Source organism: Octopus bimaculoides, chromosome 8 (assembly GCF_046866305.1).
Source record: "Octopus bimaculoides isolate indiv1 chromosome 8, ASM4686630v1, whole genome shotgun sequence".
NCBI lineage: Eukaryota > Metazoa > Mollusca > Cephalopoda > Octopoda > Octopodidae > Octopus > Octopus bimaculoides.
Genome location: NC_142935.1, coordinates 15,823,590 through 15,833,589, shown reverse-complemented (window position 1 = coordinate 15,833,589; position 10,000 = coordinate 15,823,590). Strand labels below are relative to the sequence as shown.

Genomic DNA, 10,000 nt, shown 5'->3' with positions numbered 1-10,000 from the left:
TCCAGAACCAAGCTTTGATATATAATACTTAAAAATGTTGAGATAAGTTAATATGATCATTATTTACATTATTTACAACTGACAGATATTTGTCCTCATCTTGTTTGTTGTTAACAAACCGGAATGGTCATCGACCGGGTTATAAAGGACCACTTACTCGGATAATGAACCAGATCCGAGACGAGAAATCTGCTACTGGTTCAAATCTTCCCGACACACAGGAGCTGGAAGTACCCCACAACCGGAATATTCCAACAGATGGCCATCCATGCTCGTCTTCAAATAACCAAAAGAAAAAGAATGAAAAATGGTCTAGGGAAGATAATAAAGAAGTTCTTACAGCCTTCTACCATGCTTGAAATCAGAAACAGAGGGGTTTATCATAGTAGCCCAAGATCAATGCCTACTTACAAAGAACTACCAGGCCAACATATTAAAGAACGGCAGCTCCCCATTATGTCGTATATGCCAACAACAAAATGAGACCATCGATCATGTTGTCTCCATGTGCAGTCTGCTTGCGCCTACAGAGTATCTCAACAGGCATGATAGAGCTGCACAATATATTCACTGGGTAATATGCAAAAACCTGGACTTGCCCCATGATAAAAACTGGTGGGAACACAAACCACCCCCAGTACTTGAAAATGATCACATTGCACTCCTCTGGAACTTCACCATTCAAACTGACAGAAAGATAGACGCAAATAGGTCAGACATCATACTGAAAGACTTCAGACAAAGATCATGCCTCCTCATTGATATGACTGTCCCAATCGATATAAACGTATCTGTCAAAAACTGAGCAAATATAAAGATCTTGAAATAGAAATTAGCAAAATGTGGAATCTGAAGACGAAAACAATACCTATTGTCATAGGTGCCCTGGGAATGACAGCGAAACGAGCTGATTACTACCTAACTCAGATACCAGGAAACCCCAAAATGGCTGAAGTTCAAAAGATAGTGCTCATGGGAACTGCCCATATCCTACGTAAAATACTGTCTATGTGATCTCAAATTTTAAAACAAACATAATTTTCTCATGGTTTCTTAAACATTCACTAGAACAAAACTGTACAAATCCAAATATATGGTACCCTAGGCATAACACCTACATGAACTTCTAACTTGTTGTCTCTTGAGGTCTCTGGGTGAGACTTGGATCCAACTTGTACAAATGCAAAACAAAAGTCAAACATAAAATAATAATAATAATAATAATAATAATAATAATGATAATAATAATAATGATAACATCGAAAAATACCTTAGGAATGAGAACCCAGGTTCGAAATTTTTCCAAGACACCTGATGAAGGCTGGAGGGTATATCAGCCGAAACGTTGTGGTAACAACAAACAAGATGAGGACAAATATCCGTCAAATATAAATAATGTAAATAATGTACATAATTCCCCATCTCTCAAATATAGAACTGTATTAAGTTAATATGAATTTGTTGGTTTAAAATCAGTTATTTTAACTCATGTTATTTAGCGTCGTATAGATTATAGAAACCCACATCGCATTTTGAATATGGTACTGAATTATGATTATTTAAGTCTCCCGTTGCTAACATATTGGAGGTCAAATCATTTTCTACCCCGTAATGCAAAGAATCTAGAAATAAATGTAAACCTAAACTAATTGTTCTCTGTGTCCGTTCCTGATCATAAATGAGACAGACGTTATATGTACATGTGCATCCGTATTGATCACAGACATTATGTAGCGTTACATGGTGTATTATTAGTAAAATAATTATTTGTCACAGGGACACAAGGTATTAGATTTATAACGAAGAGAGAAAGTATGGAAGGCTGTAATTTTCATGTCATTCACCAGAGTTAATGTATCGATCGTGGACACTGCACAATCGCTGAAAAAAAAAAAAACGAAAACAAAGCAAAGAAAAACAAACAAAAAGAAAACCGAAAACAAAAACAAAACAAAAAAACAAGCTATCGTCTCTTCCGCTATTAGTACACCAGTCTATCCTCATAAAATACCAAGCTCTTAATTCATGACTAAAAGTAACAAAATAGTTGATTGTATTAACAGAAATATGAACAGTGGTTGTTGTAAATTCAATAACAATTACAATGTTGTGCTACAAAAACAGTGTTGAAAAGGTTATAAAAGTGACAACAAAATAATACTAAAAAGAGAAAAAAACTCATCAAAATACATTATTAATTTAATGATATCTATGCCTCTCCCCAAATAAATAAATATAACCAGAACAACAACATGAAAACTAAAATACGTAGTGAACGTAAAATTTGTTCAATTAATTATAATTAATTGATTTGCGGAGAAAATACATTACTTAATGCTTAATTTTGGTCAAAAGAGTCAAGGGAAACAACTATGGAATGCAAATAAATCGAAAATAAACTGGAGATATGCGACGGGATTTGAATCTGTATATAGCCTTTGATTGTATATTGTCATCAGAGAGAGACAGTGGTTCAGGTAAAACACGCTTTTCAATCCATCACATTCGGTAATTTGAAAATATATCTGAGATATTCCTGAGCATCAAGAAAGAACAATACTAGGTATTGTTAGTCTGTATTTGCTCTTGAGGTAAAACATAAGCAAGGGAATCGTAGCGGCGTGATATCGCACTATCGTATTTATTGTTTTAGAGTGGAAGCTATTGATTTCGTTAAAAGACAACACATTCCACAGTAACTAATCTCTACCTTAGCCTTCGAATTTTCCCGTCCATGGGTTTTGTACTCAGCATTTACACGTTATTATTTATAACTATATTTACTATATTTACTATATTTATATAACTAAATTTACACGTTCCATCGTCAAAACGATTTTTTTCCTTCGTCTCTGGAAGTTTTAAAATTCTTCCATATATAGATATATATCTTTAATCTCATATTGGTTTCAGTCATTAGACTGCGGCCAAACAGAGAGCTGCAAAGGGTTTCTAGGTCGGTTGAAGGCTTTTGAAGCATAATTCAAATATTTAGAAATTACATTCTAATAGTCGATCATTTTGATAAAGTGTGTTGTCATTATTTTATCATACACCAGAATGATTAAACAAAAGTAGGGAATATTTTCCCCCTAGATTATCTTTCATCTTTTACTTGTTACGTCATTAGACTGCAGCCATGCTGGGGCACCGTGTTGAAGAAATGTTAGTCGAACAAATCGACCTTAGTACTTACTTTTCTTTTAAAGCCTGATACTTATTGTACTTTTCACCTTTGCCGAACCGCTAAGTTGCAAGGATGTAAACATACCAACACCGGATGTGGTAGTAGTGGGAGACAAACACAGACACAAAAATACACACATAAGTATATATATTTAAAAGCAGCAGTGCTTACTCCAGTATATATATATATATATATATATAACGCGCTTCTTTCAGTTTCTGTCTATCAAATCCACTCGGAAAGGTTTGGTCGGCCCGAGGCTTGCGCAAGGTGCCACACAGTGGCATTGAACCCAAAACCATATCGTTGGGAAGCCAACTTCTTACCACACACCCACGCAAAACATTGTCTTCTTTACAAAACTCTACATTTGATGTGCACCAGCCAGTTTTAACTTACCATAACCTGCCAATTATTTTTGAATTTCCACGTGAAATGTTCTCGTAATTTTGGCACAAAGCCAGCACTTTTCACGTGGAGAGGGCAAGTCGACTTATATCGACCCCAGCGCTCATGTGGCACTTGTTTTATCGTTTCCGAATGTGTGGAAGGCAAAACGTATCTCGGTGGAATTTGAACACAGAAAATGAAGAGCCGGAAGAAATGTCACTAAGCATTTTGTCCGACTCGCTAACGATTCTAACAGCTCACCGCCTTAAATTTTCCATGCGAAAAGTACCGCCAATTTCTGACTTGTAACAGTAATTTTAGATTTCCCATGCAAAGTCCATCGGTAATTTTTAACTTCCTGTGTGAAATGTACCGGTAATTTTAAAGTTTCCATGTGCAGTGAACAAGTAATTTTCAGTTACCATGCAAACAGCTTGCGCAATGGAAGAATTATTGGGAAAGTATTTTGTACCAGAAGTTCAGAAGAGGAATAGGAACTATTACTGTTGCGGAAGAAAAGGGAAAGAAGGAAAGATAGGAAGGTTGATAAATAGATAGATATGTAGATAGATGGGTAGATAGAAAGAGAGAGAGAGAGAGAGAGAGAGAAAGAAGAGAGAGAGGGAGAGAGAGAGGGTGAGTGAGAATGAAAGAGAGAGAGTGAAGGAGATAGACAGAAAGTGGTAATGAGAGAGTAAGAGTAAGGGAAAGAGAGAGTAGAGAGATAGAGTGATAGTGACAGAGAAAAGTGATCGATAGAAATAGACAGAGAGGGAGAAAGAGAGAGAGAGAGAGAGAGAGAGAGAGAGAGTGAGTGAGAGAGAATAAGAAAGAAAGTGATAGAAAGATAAATATATAGATAAACAGACAGAAAGAGAGAGAGAGAGAGAGGGAGAGAGAGAAAGTAAGAGAGAGAGGACAAAACATATCCAAATCTATGTTGTTTCAAACAAAGTCAGCCTCGATGATACGGACCTGTCATCAAAGTTGTTCCAATAGTGACCATTCCAGTTTTTGTAGATCAAAAATTATTTTTCAAACCATTGGCTGTGATTTGAGGAAGTTTTGGCTGCTATTTCTAGCATGTTGATCTACTGAATAAAGAGCTCAGTAGTTGGTTCGATTCATAACTGTGGACTGAAGCTTAGCGGCATTTCCTCCTTCTTCCCGTTCTGAGTCTAAATTCCTGTCGAGGTCAATTTTGCCCTTCATCCTTTCGTTGTCAATGAAATAAATACCAGTTGTGCACTGGGGCTAATCTAATCGACTAGCCCCCTACTTCCAAATTTCGGGCATCGTACCTATTAGTAGAAAGAGTTATTAATGTATTCGATGCAGGGCCAGCAGAGAATGAAGAACTATCTGAAGCTGAAGTATCAAGAGACACTGAATATGAAATTCCGTTCTTTGAATACAATACTTGTTTATAATTAGTCATCAGGTATACAGAGAACAGAGAAAATCAAAACAATGACCTCCCATTTTCATTCTTAATACGTTCCGGTATATTCGAACATGACTATGCTAATCGCTGTTGCCATGTGTGACTATTAGCGAAGACGCGTCTGAAGTTATGAGACTCGGGAAATACAGTGAATCTGAAAAGAATTTATTATGCGTTGTTTATTAACAGAGTATAGCGACAAGATGTGTCTCTTTGATGCCCACTTTTACTTGTTTACTTTTTTAGATTCTGGCCATGCTGGGGCAATGCCGTGAGTGGTTTTCAATTTATTATATTGATTGCAGTAATTAAAAAAAAATCTCATAAATATTTCAGCGATTTTTATTTCTTGCGTCGCTAAATAACGGGGCATGAACACAAACGCCATTTTCCGAGCAGTGTCAAACGCAAGGAGAGGCAGAGAGACAGAAGTACACAACCATCTTTGTCCATCTGTTTCTCTCTCTCTCTCTCTCTCTCTCTCTCTCTCTCTCTCTCTCTCTCTCTCTCTCTCTCTCTCTCTCGGTATATATATATATACACACACACTCTAAAAACTGTTGAATAATCCTTCAGTTTAATGTTAAATTGTTTTTATATATAATCACACATGAAGCAAACATATACACACACATCTCTCTCTCTCTCTCTCTCTCTCTCTCTCTCTCTCTCTCTATATATATATATATATATATATATATATATATATATATGTAGGTTATGAGCGAAAGTGGTGTCAATTAGACCCAGAAGTTTCAGGTAATGCTGAGTAAGTGCTATGGATAGACCATAGTTAAGCTCCAGGTTCAGTGATTATGCGAATAAGGGGTCCAACGTAGGTCATATATCAGTGTGTGAATATAAGGATTTCGTAATGAGATAAAAAACCAAGGCTGTGTATAATGTTCTATATTATATACAACCTTTTTTTTTTTTATCTCATTACAAAATCCTTATATATATATATATATATATATATATATATATATATATATATATGACTGCTCGTTACTCTTGGATTGGTCAGCTGATGTAGACGCCTCTGATGAGAACTCAATATATATTGACAATCGATTAAGGCAGTTCATTATTTTTGTTAATTTACAGAGAAATAGTTAAAATTTGCCACATTCGTATTTCCGCCATTTCAGTTTATATAACGATAATAATATTATTATTATTATTGTTAATAATAATAATAATAATAATAATAATAATAATAATAATAATAATAATAATAATAATAATAATAATAATAATATTTAAGGATTGAGGTAAAGAAACAATAAGAAGAGTGCGACTTTAAATATTACCAAAAATGAAGTAGATTGAGATGATTATTATGAACATGTGGAAGATGCACGAAGTGTCGAAATATTGTTCATTCGATAACAGTCGCACTCTTCTTATTGTTTTTTAAATAATAATAATAATAATATTCAAAACGTTTCCGTTAAAGAAACTTAAGGGATGCACACACACACACACACACACACACACACACACACACACACACACACACACACACACAGACACACACACATTCATACACCACAGTTTAAACTATTCTATCATTTTTACCGACATGTACTTCGTACTATAGTCCGTGACTGTCGTAGAAGACATTTGCTCAAGGTGCCATTCACTTGGATTGAATCCAAAAACCACGTACTCGCGAAGCGAAATTCTTAATCGCCATACAAGTGTAGTGATTATTTATATAACTTGGTGTTGTTGAATGAAATGTATCCATCACGCTATGTTTTTGAGGTATCTGTTGAAGATTCATATTAAAGTTCACTATTCTCAGAAAAAGGTTTACTACACAACTATGGACTCCGTTTTTCTTATGACATTATACACGGGAAGCAATGATATATCACGTAGCTAAGGCATATATTTTATCTATGAAAAACTACATCCTATAATTTCATATGTGGGGATCTTAATGCTCATGGCAATTTAGTGTTTGGTTTCCTGCAATATTTGATATTATTAGCCATATGTTTACTTACTTATATATGATGAAATTGGATGCAACATCCAGCATACGTCATATTTTCATTCTCGTTTCTCTTTTCATCTAAACAATGCAATAATATAGTTTGAAGCAATATATGTCCTCAGGTATAAGCTGTCAAATTTCGTTGCACATTTTACATAAGCGATTATAACCTTTTACATGAAATACAATTTCTCTTCTGTTAAAAACCAAGGTTTTATTATTTCCAATTTCAACAATCTCTTCCCACGTTTTGTAGAGCATACACTACTCAAACGGAAATGTTTTAAATACCCATTTCCTTTGTATCAGAAGCTTTCGGCAATCGTTGATCGCTATTGTCTGATAGCTTTTATTTATTTTAATCAGACGTTTAAAAGATTTACAATAGTGAAAGTCATAGCTAACAACTAATAACAGTTTATCTTTTTAGAATTTTTCATTGGGTTCTTCTCAAATAAATAGCGACGGAGAGGATACGGGAAGGAAATGTTATTGCTTTGTGAGGAAACAATGAAGTTGTAGTTGACTTGCAGGTGTTAGAACTTTGATAGAAAATGGTAAATGTTATGTAGACAGGTTCCATTACTCTGGGTTCAAATAAACAATCTATTAGATATTCATAACAATTCAAATATGGAACAAAATAAAAGAAAGCAATAAAAATAAATGAAACTAATTTAAGAGATTTTGCTGCGACCATAAAATGTTAAGACTAACAAAAGTAAAGCCACAGTAAATATACTTGGAGCAACAATAATACACCCCGCCCCACACACATTTAATCAAGTAATCATTAAGCAAAGTAGTAAAAAATAATGGCGGCATCGACAACAAAACATGGCTAATAAAACGAAGGAAAAACATCATTCACAAACAATGGTAAACATTATAAACATTATAATGTTTAATAGTCAGTTATAACAACTATGATACGACGACGAAAAGTGTGTGTATGTATGTATATGATTTACAATACATAACATATAATATATATATATATATATACATAATATAATAGATTTACACATGTAAACACATACATACATATATATTTATATATATATTATTTTATTCTTTTACTTGTTTCAGTTATTTGACTGTGGCCATGCTGGAGCACCGCCTCTCGGTAGAAGAAATCGACCTCAGGACTTATTACACAAAAATCTCATTTCTGCATGGATTGATTATAAAAAGGTCTTTGACATCATACGGCATTCGTGGATCTTGAAATCGCTAGATATTCCCGTGATTTTAAACTTCCCGAAGCACAATATATCAGTGTGGAATACGAATCTCCAATTATACCACTCTAATGGAGTACTGACCACAACAGATATTAATATCATAATATCATTTTCGAAGCTAACTCACTTTCACCTTTGACTTTTTGCATAGCCCTAATATCCCTTACAAGTGAACTTAACAGAACAGGGCATGGACATAAAATTGGCGACAAGAAAATAAGTCACCTATACTCTATGGCAAAGACGTACTGTGAAAGCATTCAGTGATGACATCGGGATGGAATTTGGTCTTGATAAATGTGCTATGGTCACTTTCCTGAAAAGGAAATTGAAGACCTCACAGTGGTGTTGGATGCTGACACAGTTATAAAAGAAGTCGGGCAGGAACAAACTTACAAATACCTCGGAATAAATGAGAACTCTGGCATTCAGCACACAAGCACGAAGGAGACGAGGAAGGAATATTACAGGAGAGTTCGAGTAGTCCTAAAATCCGAGTTAAATGCCTGTAACAAGGTGTTAGCTACAAATTCCTTGGCAGTTCCGATTGTTAGTTACAGTTTCAATTTGTTGAACTGCAATATGAACGAAATAAGGAAGATTGACAGGAAAATCCGTAAGCTGCCGACTTGCAACAGTATGCACCACCCAAAGGCAGACGCAGATTGTTTTTACCTATCCAGAGCTCAAGGAGGTCGAGGCGTGAAACAATTTGAAATCTCTTACAAAACCACCACAATTGGACTGGCAAAATATCTTGAAACATCTAACGACTGGATGCTAAAGCTCGTTGAAAACCACGAAAGACGTAAGAAGCTTCATTCTGTTATGAAGGAGAGCAAGAAATTTTCAAGTGAGTTTATGCATTATACTCAGGTTGAACAGCATGATGGAAGTGCGGAAATTGTAGTTGCAAAGAGGTGAAATCAATGTCAAAGCAATGTGTGTTTGAACAATTGGCTGATAGATGAGAACCGAAACCTCTGCATGGCAAATATGTGGCCCGTATCAAACAAGCTGATGTAGACTACAAGCACACTCATCAGTGCCTACGGTGCTTAGGACTAAAGGCAGAGAGTAAAGTCTTTATCTTGGTTGCTCAAGATCAGAGCTTATTGACCCAGAACTATCATGCCAATGTGATGAAAAATGGTGTAGACCTAAAGTGCCGATACTACAACGATGAGATTGAAACAGTGGACTACCTAATATCTGGGCGTAAGATTTTAGCACATGTAGAGTATAAATCAAGGCATGACAGACAGAGTTGGCCAATATCTACACTGTTTAATGTGTTGGCATTATAAAATAAAACCTGCAGACAAATGGTACAAGCACCACTCCGAGGCTGTAACAGAGGGAGAAAATGTAACGATTCTTTGCGTCTTTCCAGTATGTAAAGATCGGACCATCAAAGAAATAAAGCAGATATTGTTGTGAAAGACCCACACAATAAAGTCTGTTTATTGATTCATATGGGCATACCCTGTGACCGTAACATCTCGACAAAAAATTTGATAAACTCAGTTAATATAAATATTTGCTAATCGAAATCGAAAATATTGTATCGAAAATAGTGATTGTAGGAGCATTTGGAATGATCAAAAAAGGAGCTGAAAATTATTCCTGGCTTACCATCCGTGCGGGAAGTGTAAACGATTGTCTTAACTTGTACGTCACACGTATTGAGAAGAGCATTGTCGCTGTGAATTTTCTTTCTCTTCCCCCCT

The 10,000-nt window shown here is 35.3% G+C and overlaps 1 protein-coding gene across 2 annotated transcripts in view; it reads right to left on the bottom strand.

The window, feature by feature from the left end:
- Positions 1 to 10,000, bottom strand: part of LOC106874982 (gamma-aminobutyric acid receptor alpha-like) — a 534,020-nt gene that overhangs the window by 128,630 nt on the left and 395,390 nt on the right. The gene's annotated exons all lie outside the window — the stretch shown is intronic.